This window comes from Leptodactylus fuscus, chromosome 10 (assembly GCF_031893055.1).
Source record: "Leptodactylus fuscus isolate aLepFus1 chromosome 10, aLepFus1.hap2, whole genome shotgun sequence".
Lineage (NCBI taxonomy): Eukaryota > Metazoa > Chordata > Amphibia > Anura > Leptodactylidae > Leptodactylus > Leptodactylus fuscus.
In genome coordinates this window covers 33,321,747-33,335,389 of record NC_134274.1, presented here as the reverse complement: position 1 = coordinate 33,335,389, position 13,643 = coordinate 33,321,747, and the positions used below count along the sequence as shown (strand labels likewise).

The 13,643-nt window shown below is 42.8% G+C and overlaps 1 pseudogene; it reads left to right on the top strand.

Annotated features, from left to right (window-relative positions):
* The first annotated feature begins 413 nt into the window (after positions 1 to 413).
* Positions 414 to 11,738, top strand: LOC142219156 (intelectin-1-like; annotated as a pseudogene).
* The last annotated feature ends 1,905 nt before the right edge of the window (positions 11,739 to 13,643 follow it).

Genomic DNA, 13,643 nt, shown 5'->3' with positions numbered 1-13,643 from the left:
AAAGGAACATATGTATGGACACCTAAGTAAATACAGATGCATAACCTCAATGTAACATAAACAGTAAAAAAGGCCAGTAAACAAACTGACTATAGCGCTTAGACATAAGCGATTGAGAGCATTAGCTGTGAACAACCAAGTCCAATGGGGTCAATAATGCATCAGTGCCCCTAAATTTGGACATCATCCCAATGCTCCAAACACATAAAAATATGCAATACTCCTAAATAGCAATTGCCCAGAGTCACAGCACTGATATGTGAAGATTCTCAGCAGGATATAAGTGGAGTATGTATTAGTTTAAAGGCTGAGAAAAAAGACAATATGGGTGCAGAAATTGTGCTCCAAAACAAAGTGAAGGAAGGCACAATTTCTTTACTTCCAACCGTGAGCTATTCCACCAGCTCAGAAGGATGGCTGTGGGGAACCCTTCTGCACCCTTTTATGCCAATCTCTACCTGGGCTGGTGGGAGCTACGGATGGGTGCCATGGATCTTGAGCCACAGATGGGCGCAGCTATAATCGCTGAATTAGTCGATATCCTAAACAACAATGATTTTGGAATGTTCTTCAGTTATGACATCAGTGATACATTTTTGGTTTTCCCGGATTTGTTGATTTGTACCACGCGTCCTCTACAGCAACACACATCATTGGCACATATGACTCTCCCAGCCGCCAAATTTGGTCCATCCTCATGAAGTATTGGAACATTCTAGGTCTTGATCCTGATATGGGGAATTTGGTGGGGACCAACCCCAGAATCACTTATAGAAGGGTTGTCAATTTGAGGGACCAATTGGTCCACAGCCACTACACGGCCTCCGTTGACCATACTTGGTTGGGCGTGACTGGCATTAGGGAAACTAGGAGGTGTGGTGCGTGTAGGGTGTGTGGTTCATTGACCTAAGCAAGGACTACAGGAACCATTTTCTGAATAAAACATTTCCAGTCCATTGCTTTGCAAATTGTAGGACAACAGGGGTGGTATACCTCCTAACATGTGCATGTTCTAAACAATATGTAAGGAAGACCAATAGAGAACTGAGACGCCGCATCTTGGAGCACATAGGAGATATTAACAGAGGAATGGATACTCCAATAGCAAATCATGTGATGACATTCCACAGTGGGGAACCAACCAGTATCAATTTTTTGATATTGGAGATAGTGACTCCACCGTTGCAAGGTGGCAACTTTGATAAGAAAATCCTACAACACGAATGTAGATGGATATACTGGCTCAACACGTCAAAACCTAATGGCTTGAACGATGAACTCTCTTTTCATTCTTTCATGATGCAATGAATAAATGTTTGTGCTGAAGTTTTCTATATATTCACAACCTTGTTATTCCTTGTTGACCTCATTAGCACTATTGAAATCTTGCTTAATCGGTAGTGCTGAGGTTGCTGAATTATTAGATATTATTAGTAAATATGCCTTATAGTTTTAAAAAGTACCAAGCTCAGGGTAAAGTGTTTGGTGGCGCCTTAGAAGACCCAACCAGTTACCTGACTACTAAAGATTATCACAAGATAATTAATATTAACATCTAGTCTGAGAATCTCATTATAAAGATTGTATTGTGTATCCAAGGGTCAATGTCTGGCACACTAACACAGTAGACAAGGAAACAAACACTCCCATTATAGTTTATTATACTTTAAAGGCATGGTCGATACAATATAGCACAAATTCAATAATATCATGTTAAATTGCTGTATATATCACATTCATGACAGCGAGACAACACAATGGTTAATATTACATTTCTTGCATTGATTATAACCACACACTTAGGGCCATGGTCTGTGCGAAAATTTTCTTAAAAAATTCCATTACTGTAAGTGTTACTATAAATATCCACACATTGGCATATGGGCAGAAAACCGACTAGACTGCTTTAACATACAGTATGCGCGGGTAAGATAAACCTCATACATTCCGTGCTTTCCCATTGTAAATCTTTTACACTTGTAATCTTGTCAATGTTGGCAATCTTTCCATGTACACAGTCACATTAGTCTGTATTTGCAGTGCTATGACTTTTGTAACTGTTTGGAGACATAGGCTGTAGATTGGATCCAAACCTTAATCCTTGAATACTTGATACAATGTGTCTTATCTGCAGAAAATCTTTGTTTCCTGATCATTTATTTTATGCTTTTACATATTTTGCAACTGAATAAATAAGGTAAGTGAGCCGTGAATTGTACGAGTAATTATATCTTTAATGTAATTGAATTAGAACATGTAAAGCTCTATTCACATGGCTAGTTTTTTTGACACTCTGTTTTCACAAATCCCTCAATAGACTCAAATCTTAAATCTTTGGCTTCGAAACCGTATTAAAAAACCTCTACATGGAAACACTCCCTAGTCTGAATTGAGGCGCCCTAGTTGTTTAGGGGCACTACTGAGTAAAACAAGGCAGGGCTTAGAACCATGATGGCAAACCTATGGCACACGTGCCAGAGGTGGCACTCAGAGCCCTCTCTGTGGGCACCCTTCTGTGGGGCCAGTTTGCAGCAGATTGCACTGTGTGGGGCTCACTGTGGAGCAAATTGTACTGTATATTGGCCACTGTGGAGCAGATTGTACTGTGTGGGGGCCGTTCACTATTTTTTATCACATAGTATGCTGTTACAGCAGGGGTATTGCTGAAGTAATGATTCTTGTTCATATTGTTATCATTCATGCTTGATTGTTTGACTTTCATACAGTGTTTTTACATATCTTGTGCAATGCTGGTGCATAGACATTGATATTGTGTGAAGGGCTCTTTAAGTAGTTTTCTCCCATAATTCTCTGTTTCTGTTACTCCTCCCTTCTTGTTGCATCATCTTTCTGGTCTGTGTTATTCAGTCTGTAACCACTGAGCATCCATCTTGTATAGCTCAGAAAGGAATTGTGTTTTGACCGTATGGCATATCATCTCTCAAGGTAAAGACAAATAAACTACCTGAAGCAACTCCATTGCATCTCTCCACATGCAACCTGGGAACGCAGGGAATGAAATGTCAGCGCGTTCTGCTATCTGCCATTAGCTTACATACAGGAATTACAATCTCACATCTTCAGAGATTTCTCTAACATGCATCTGTGGCAGAATACATAGCATCTGTTTTATAGAAGACAAATGATATTATTACAGACCGTCCATAACTGTCCACAATTGTGGATCCGCACAGTATTAAGGTTAAATTACCATGTTGGCACTTTGTGATAAATTTATTGAGTTTTGGGTTGCAGTTTGGGCACTCAGCCTCTAAAAGGTTCTCCATCAGTGGCCTAGAATGTCCCACTGTATTTAACTGTTGAGAATTTTTTAAAAAGTTTTTTAAGTATATTTATACTGAGGGTCCTTCATCCTCTTAAGGTTCTGTAGTAGCATTGCTCAGGGGCAGATGCTGACCATGGAAGGTCCTGTCAAACAATCTATGGGCCACTTGTTTTTCCTATCTACATACAATTAATCTTACAAGTTACTGGGATCACATTATGTTCACTATACAAATATTGATATTGACATAAAACAGTTCATAGTATGAAGTATGTTGTTTTCTAATTTATTTTAGTTTCAGCATAACTCATCAGGAATAATGTTGGTGCGCGGCCTTCTGTTTTGCATTTGCTGGAGTGACCTGTGACAAATGTTGGGAGTACTTTTACATAGAAGAATACATTAAACTCCAAAGAGTGAATAGGTAATGTGGGGAAGGTAGCTTGGTAGCAGCAATGGTGTGGACCCAACCAGTCAAAGACAGGAATATAAAACTGTAGCAAACAAAACAGGAAAAACAAAACAACCCCCCCAGCAAAATAAATGAACTTTCATGTCAGACACAAAAAATGAGCATAATAAAATTCAGCCTAAACTTTAGACAAAACAGTGGGAAACAAAATCCTGCTCGTCTGAGCGCTAACTAAGCAATGATTACTAACTGTACATGGGGCTTACTACCTACCACACAAATCAACCCCAGAAAACAGAATACCCTCTCAGCAGACAGTGTCAGGACAGACCCAGGCACTTCCACTCCTCTCAGCTTCTGCCCCGATGTGCAGGCTCTGCAGCCTTTTGTGGCCCAGTAATGAGCCTATGGCCCACACCTAGGGCTGAAGTCTATTCAAGATCCACCCTGGGCCACACATATGTCAGGAACCTGGGGCTGATATAGCGGTACTGCAGCACTCTGCCGGTCACCTTCTCATAGTAAGAATGTGTTGCCATCAGTCAGGATTTGGCCGAGAAGTTGATATCCATCATGCCAGGGCAAGATGCATAAGTCTTGAAAAATAAAGGTCCTCTGTGGAATTTCTGCTTCAATTATACCTATAGGCAAACTGCTGGCGTTTCTGTAGGTATAATTGACATGCTGCGATTTCCAAAAACACAACAGTTTTGGAAATTACAGTATTTCCGTTGCACATGTTTTTCTGTATTGTATGAATAAAATTCACTAGAATCCCAACAGCTTTGACTGTAAAACTCTGTGGTTTTTGCTATGGCGTTTCTGCCACACACTAAACCTGATTCCCGGACCGCTGTCACTTACGTAAAGCTACATCTCTGGCAAAATAGATCAGCACTCATCTCTGCTGCCTGGGAGTTGAGCACAGTGACTTCCATCTGCAGAACAGATGGGTATAGCGGAGATAGTGATCAGGGAATCAGGCTTTTCCTGACTTCTATCATGGTGCTGCAGGTCCATGGCCTCCTATAAATCATAACGCCTCTGGCAGTAAGCTTGGTTCTGGTGCCATACCTAATTAGTAAGGTTGGGTTTATCAGTGTCCAAAGTATCCAAGCTCAGGCCTGGTGTTGTGTTTAAACGACATCATATTGTGATATTGTGTCACAAAGTGATATGCTGTATGTATCTGTTTTTCTGTTGTGACTTGCAACCTGTCCAGGATCTTGCTAGCATATTTCAGTATTGTTTTTAACTGATTTAATGAAATTTGGAATCTTTAACCAATTCAATCTAAGTTAAAGGTTGGCACATCCATGAAGTATGTCTGTGTTCTTCTGTAGCTGATATTAACACAAAACATAAAGAACCTGTTGATATGTTGGGATAAGGAAAATTAAAATGGCAATCCCTCTAATCCTCCGGGTGGACCAAACAATGGACACAGGAGCTGCAAGGAAATCAAAGGCTCATATACATATGCCGAGGGTGAGATAATTGTGCAAGAGTTCACACACACAAATAGACACCTACGCATGGTATTCACTAGAGATGAGCGAGTACTGTTCGGATCAGCCGATCTGAACAGCACGCTCGCATAGAAATGAATGGACGTAGCTGGCACGCGGGGGGTTAAGCGGCCAGCCGCCGTCAAAGCGGAAGTACCAGGTGCATCCATTCATTTCTATGGAACCTGCTGTTCGGATTGGCTGATCCGAACAGTACTCGCTCATCTCTAGTATTCACATCATTATTACCTTAACCCAATTCAATTAGTATGATGCCAAAAATCTGTATATCAGTTGTTTTACCCTTTCAGTAGGTAGTAACCACTGCATATCAGGAACAACTCACAAAAAGTCCTGTTTTGTATAGCTATACTTGTGTCTATAAGTCAGTGACCCAGTTACTATATCCTCTAGATGGAATATACACACTCACCACCAGAAATGGATTGTTGTATCAAACCTACTGTGACATGACAACAAATGGTGGAGGTTGGACCTTGGTGGCCAGTGTCCATGAAAATGACATGAATGGGAAATGTACAGTGGGAGATCGCTGGAGCAGCCAGACAGGAAACAACATCAACAACCCAAAGGGAGATGACAACTGGGCCAACTATGCCACGTTTGGACGACCTGATGGAGCTACCAGTGATGACTATAAGGTTACCACCATTTATTTGGGACAATAATTATTTTACAAATATATAATGTGGTCTGCATTTTTTCAGCCAGTGTCAGGGTTTCAATATGTTCCTCTCCCCAAAATACAGCAGTTTACCCCTTTCTGAAACAGCCATTTTGTGTTTTTGAATTTTTCTCTGCCTTCTAAAAGTCGTTTTTTTTTTAACTTTTCCTTTGACATGGCCATATGAGCTGTGGGACATGTTGTTCTTTCTAATGGAACCATTGTGTATTCCATAGGATGTAATGGGAAATTGGAAAAAAATAATTGAATGGAATTAGAATGTAAATGCAATCACTCCATATTTTTAATAGGTTTTCCAATGTTCACGGTTCTGTGAAAATGACACATTATTCTGTATGATACCATGACAAGAAATTTACCACCATGTTTTAATATTTTTTTATTTATTTTTTATTGCCATTTTCTGACACACACAACTTTTATATTTCACCAGAAACATAGAAGGGGATTCCTCACAGTAAGAACAGCGAGGCTCTGGAACTCTCTGCCCCAGGAAGTGGTGATGGTGGATTCATTAAACAAGTTCAAAGAGGGCCTGGATGCCTTTCTTGAAGAGAAAAATATAACAGGTTATGACTCTAGATTTTAAGGACACGTTGATCCAGGGTTTTTATACTGACTGACAGATTTGGAGTCAGGAAGGAATTTTTTCCCCTGAAATAGGGCAATTGGCATGAGCCTCATGGGGTTTTTTGCCTTCCCCTGGATCAACACTGTAGGGATTGTAGGGTTATAGGTTGGACTTGATGGACTAATGTCTTTATCCAACCTCATCTACTATGTAACTATCTACAAAGCTGTAAATTTAATTCATAAAAAAGTAGGGCATGGGTGACTTTATCACTTTTTATTTAAAAATTTTTGCAAGGAAGTTTTTAAAAAATAAAAAAAAAAATATGGAAGCTGTGATTTGAATTTTTAATTCTTCCATTTATTTATTTTTTAGACACCCACTAGGGGGGTTCGATTAAGGCCTGGTTCACATCTGCATTTGGTATTCCGTTATGGGAGTCCGCATGGGGACCCCCTGAACAGAATACTGAACGCATTGACAACTGGTGAGCAATGAAAGTACACGGACCCCATAGACTATAATGGGGTCGATGTGTTTTCTGTACAGTGTCCACATGAGACATGCGGACAGGAATGTAGTTCATGAAGTACTTTTCTCTCCGCATGACTCGCGAGGACAGCGCGCAGAAGACACTCGGACCCCCTTATAGTCTATGGGGACCATATGGTTTCGCTGCTCACTGCTTGTCAATACATTCGGTATTCCGTTTGGGGGGTCCCCATGCGGACTTCCCGAACAGAATACCCAACACAGATGTGAACCAGGCCTTACTTTAGTTTATGAAATTATTGCTATGTTACTATTAAGTTATTTTGAACCTTCATAAGGTTCATTGCTGCCATAGCAACCATTTTATATGAACTTTTTAAATTTTCTTCTAGAATCCAGGATATTATGAAATTGATGCTAATATAGAGATAACGCTATATTAAGATACCGCACAAGCAATGGCTTTTTTTTTTACATGAAGGTGGAAATCTCTTCTATCTATACAATGTGAGAATTCAGTCTGGTAGCTACATGCAATAACCTACAGAAAGGTCTTATCCACATGTCGGTATTTTGCATCAGTGTTTATATGGAAAAATAGCAGCGGGTCAAAAACAGAGTGCAAATCTGTCACTTCTATCTTATCTTTGTGTGTTGTCTTCTCCTGGTTTTAGCTTAAAAACACTGATGAAAAACTTTGATGTGTGAATAAGACTCAACTGGGCGTATCTACTAGTGGACAGGTGTGGTTAACGGTTTACTATTCCTGGAATAGCTGAAGTCGAGATTATCACATTTCAGCACACAGAACAACTATCACCGGACAAAGTGAGAGCTCTCATCTGTGGATATGCCGGAAATGTATAAGATGGTGAAGATGGGGAAAACAGTTTAAGGCTAAGGCCCCACGGGATGTCCCGCAGCAATAAAGCTAGAATCACATCCACTTGGCCATTACTGTAAAATACTGTGATTTTTTTCGACGACGTTCCGTCCCATGGGGCCCTGGCCCTAACAATTACTCTGTAAATATTAAACTTTGATCTTTGTGAGCATCTGTATATTCTCAGAAATACCCAGCGGTGTTCAATGCTGGAACCTGTCTCTCAAGTAATGGACCTGCTATACCGGCTGTGTATGACTATGGAAGTGCTGAGAGAACGGCATCGTATTATTCACCAAATGGACGTGGTAGGTCATTTCTAATTGTATAGTAAGCTGACAACAATCTGCAGGAATATATGCATAAAGGTAACAATATTTTCTCTGCAGGAGAGTTTGTTCCTGGTTTTGTCCAGTTTCGGGTTATTAACAATGAAAAAGCTTCTTTGGCTCTGTGTGCGGGAGTGAAGGTGACAGGGTGTAATGTGGAACATGTAAGTATAATAACTAGAGATGAGCGAACAGTGTTCTATCGAACACATGTTCGATCGGATATCAGGGTGTTCGCCATGTTCGAATCGAATCGAACACCACGTGGTAAAGTGCGCCAAAATTCGATTCCCCTCCCACCTTCCCTGGCGCCTTTTTTGCACCAATAACAGCGCAGGGGAGGTGGGACAGGAACTACGACACTGGGGGCATTGAAAAAAATTGAAAAAAGTCATTGGCTGCCGAAATCAGGTGACCTCCATTTTAGACGAATAGTGGATTTCAAATCCGGGTCATATGAGAATGTGAACTTTGTGACTATGAGACAGGGATAGCTGTACAGGCAGGGATAGCTAGGGATAACCTTTATTTAGGGGGGAATGTTATTAAAAATAACTTTTTGGGGCTCTATCGGGTGTGTAATTGTGATTTTTGTGAGATAAACTTTTTCCCATAGGGATGCATTGGCCAGCGCTGATTGGCCGAATTCCGTACTCTGGCCAATCAGTGCTGGCCAATGCATTCTATTAGCTTGATGAAGCAGAGTGTGCACAAGGGTTCAAGCGCACCCTCGGCTCTGATGTAGCAGAGCCGAGGCTGCACAAGGGTTCAAGCGCACCCTCGGCTCTGATGTAGGAGAGCCGAGGGTGCACTTGAACCCTTGTGCACCCTCAGCTCTGCTACATCAGAGCCGAGGGTGCGCTTGAACCCTTGTGCACACTCTGCTTCATCAAGCTAATAGAATGCATTGGCCAGCGCTGATTGGCCAATGTATTCTATTAGCCTGATGAAGTAGAGCTGAATGTGTGTGCTAAGCACACACATTCAGCTCTACTTCATCGGGCTAATAGAATGCATTGGCCAGCGCTGATTGGCCAGAGTACGGAACTCGACCAATCAGCGCTGGCTCTGCTGGAGGAGGCGGAGTCTAAGATCGCTCCACACCAGTCTCCATTCAGGTCCGACATTAGACTCCGCCTCCTCCGGCAGAGCCAGCGCTGATTGGCCGAAGGCTGGCCAATGCATTCCTATGCGAATGCAGAGACTTAGCAGTGCTGAGTCAGTTTTGCTCAACTACACATCTGATGCACACTCGGCACTGCTACATCAGATGTAGCAATCTGATGTAGCAGAGCCGAGGGTGCACTAGAACCCCTGTGCAAACTCAGTTCACGCTAATAGAATGCATTGGCCAGCGCTGATTGGCCAATGCATTCTATTAGCCCGATGAAGTAGAGCTGAATGTGTGTGCTAAGCACACACATTCAGCACTGCTTCATCACGCCAATACAATGCATTAGCCAGTGCTGATTGGCCAGAGTACGGAATTCGGCCAATCAGCGCTGGCTCTGCTGGAGGAGGCGGAGTCTAAGGTCGGACCTGAATGGAGACTGGTGTGGAGCGATCTTAGACTCCGCCTCCTCCAGCAGAGCCAGCGCTGATTGGTCGAGTTCCGTACTCTGGCCAATCAGCGCTGGCCAATGCATTCTATTAGCCCGATGAAGTAGAGCTGAATGTGTGTGCTTAGCACACACATTCAGCTCTACTTCATCAGGCTAATAGAATACATTGGCCAATCAGCGCTGGCCAATGCATTCTATTAGCTTGATGAAGCAGAGTGTGCACAAGGGTTCAAGCGCACCCTCGGCTCTGATGTAGCAGAGCCGAGGCTGCACAAGGGTTCAAGTGCACCCTCGGCTCTCCTACATCAGAGCCGAGGGTGCGCTTGAACCCTTGTGCAGCCTCGGCTCTGCTACATCAGAGCCGAGGGTGCGCTTGAACCCTTGTGCACACTCTGCTTCATCAAGCTAATAGAATGCATTGGCCAGCACTGATTGGCCAGAGTACGGAATTCGGCCAATCAGCGCTGGCCAATGCATTCTATTAGCCCGATGAAGTAGAGCTGAATGTGTGTGCTAAGCACACACATTCAGCACTGCTTCATCACGCCAATACAATGCATTAGCCAGTGCTGATTGGCCAGAGTACGGAATTCGGCCAATCAGCGCTGGCTCTGCTGGAGGAGGCGGAGTCTAAGATCGCTCCACACCAGTCTCCATTCAGGTCCGACCTTAGACTCCGCCTCCTCCAGCAGAACCAGCGCTGATTGGCCGAATTCCGTACTCTGGCCAATCAGCACTGGCTAATGCATTGTATTGGCGTGATGAAGCAGTGCTGAATGTGTGTGCTTAGCACACACATTCAGCTCTACTTCATCGGGCTAATAGAATGCATTGGCCAATCAGCGCTGGCCAATGCATTCTATTAGCGTGAACTGAGTTTGCACAGGGGTTCTAGTGCACCCTCGGCTCTGCTACATCAGATTGCTACATCTGATGTAGCAGTGCCGAGTGTGCATCAGATGTGTAGTTGAGTAAAACTGACTCAGCACTGCTAAGTCTGCATTCGCATAGGAATGCATTGGCCAGCCTTCGGCCAATCAGCGCTGGCTCTGCCGGAGGAGGCGGAGTCTAAGGTCGGACCTGAATGGAGACTGGTGTGGAGCTATCTTAGACTCCGCCTCCTCCAGCAGAGCCAGCGCTGATTGGTCGAGTTCCGTACTCTGGCCAATCAGCACTGGCCAATGCATTTCTATGGGGAAAAGTTAGCTTGCGAAAATCGCAAACTGACAGGGATTTCCATGAAATAAAGTGACTTTTATGCCCCCAGACATGCTTCCCCTGCTGTCCCAGTGTCATTCCAGGGTGTTGGTATCATTTCCTGGGGTGTCATAGTGGACTTGGTGACCCTCCAGACACGAATTTGGGTTTCCCCCTTAACGAGTTTATGTTCCCCATAGACTATAATGGGGTTCGAAACCCATTCGAACACTCGAACAGTGAGCGGCTGTTCGAATCGAATTTCGAACCTCGAACATTTTAGTGTTCGCTCATCTCTAATAATAACCTATATACTGTATACCATGTTCACTATCGGAAAAACTTGAAGGTAGGCATCTGTCATCTTGACTCCTGACATTTTACTTGCCGTGAGGTTAGTTTTCGTAAGCAATATCCTGCATCATTATCCAGTTATTTCTAGGATTGAGCGATTGGGAAAGATTGGATCCCGATCGGCGATCGAGCAAATTTCACAATCGCGATCGGGATCGGCTGGAAAATGATCCAAAATCAGATTTTAAAAACTATCCTGAAATCTCAAGATCGGCTCAACCCTAGTTACTACCGCTATACAGGTAACACACGATAAATGAAATTTCTTATACTTCTTTGTACTTGCAGCACTGCATTGGAGGAGGCTACATCCCAGAAGCAAGCCTGAGACAGTGCGGAGACTTTGCTGCCTTTGACTGGGATGGTTATGGGACACATGCTAAATGGAGTGTCAGCAAGGATATGACTGAGTCAGCCGTTCTCCTCTTCTATCGCTAATAAATATAATATACATGGTTCTTGTGCATAGCAAGGCTTACGATAAAAGAAAACTATTAAATACACTTTATAGCCATCTTTAAGCATTTCAGCATTGTCGGAAATGTTGAAAGTGCCAACATAAGCTACAGTAAAAAGTCAAATAAATGTGATATGCATGGTTGTAGATTGCAGGAAATATAATATACATTATTGTAGTGCAACGTAGAGTACAATAAACGGGTATTGAATATAACATTGTAGGTATCAGTAGGGAGTCTGTCACCAGGAAACTCTGTTTTGTCGGGGATATTATTCTTTGTACCATCATACCTTTAGATAATTCAGTACAAGGCAGATTTAGAAATATGGAAATGAGGTTCAAGTGAAAAAGGGTCTGCCAAAGCAGCCAGGTTTGAAATACAGGAGCTCTGGCACTCCTCTATTGCGCTTGCTCCACATTTGCGTGTTTCTTAAGGCTAAGGTCCCACATAGCGGGCTGCAGCAAAAAAGCGCAGTGGGGAAAACTGCGGCAGCAACACGTCACTGTGCTTTTCACAGAAAGTCCGCAGATGTTTCCTCTGTGTATTTTATGTTTCCACTATACATTATAGGGAAACCGCCAGAGTTTCCACAGGTATAACTGACATGCTGCAATTTCCAAAACTGCACCTGTTTTGGAAATTGCAGCGTGTCCGCTGCACGTATTTTTCTGTAATGCCACGTTTTTTTTTTCCTTAGAATTTTCGTGGTTTAGCTGCAGCGTTCATACCATGTGGATCCCTGGCTAAAGCTAAAACAGCTTTTTTAAGGGAGTAGTGCATCTATTGGACTATCTAAAGCTTGGGTGAATATTGATTTTATCATTTCACCAAACCTAATATCATAGGGAGCACATCAGGAGATTAGTATGCAGATATTTATGCAGTTAAAACCACAGTTTTAATGGTTAATTTCAGTGAAAAATACACTTCCTGCACCCTGGTGGTGGGTAATGATACTTGTTGGGAAGCCACAGGCTGCGGCTCCAAACCAACCAGTCTTGGTGATGGTTAGAAGAAAAGGTGCAAAATCTGCAGCAAAACCCCCCAAATTTTTGCATAACATATGATCCCAGCTAGTGGTGAAACTACCGGCATAATAGCGGCAGTTTAATAATTTGTTTAGTGAACCTCATGAGTTCGCCTGGTGGTTTTGCTGGCACTGAAAATTTCTGAAACAAAGCGAAACTGCTATTATTATACTGTGGGGTCTTTCAGATCACAGAAAATAATGAGCGGTGGCACAGGGGCCATCAAACATGAAAATCAGTGTTACTCACCTCTCCTGGGCCACAGCACAGGACTTCCTATCACTTCAATGATGTCACCTGTAAATTTTTGCAATATTAGTAACAAATACTGGAGGGGACACTCTGGGATAATATACTATTTGGAGGGGCTACTGTGAGACATTATATTGTATGGATGCCATTACGGGACATTATGCTGTGTGAAAAGGCCACTTTGGAAAGTTATAATGTGTGTAGAAGAAACTATGGGATATTATTAGAGATGAGCGAACAGTGTTCTATCGAACACATGTTCGATCGGATATCACGCTGTTCGCCATGTTCGAATTAAACACCGCGTGGTAAAGTGCGCGAAAACTTGATTCCCCTCCCACCTCCCCTGGCGCTTTTTTGGCTCCAATAACAGCGCAGGGAAGGTGGGACAGGAAGTACGACAACAGGGACATTGAAAAAAATACTAAAAACCCATTGGCTGCCGAAAACATGTGACCTCTGATTCATAAGAACAGCGCCGCCCAGCTTCGCGTCATTCTGAGCTTACACTTGGTCACAGACGAGGTCTGCGGCCATAGAGTTAGGAATTAGTTTCTGGTAGGCAGGGACAGGATAGGAAGGAGAAGAAGAAAACCAACAGC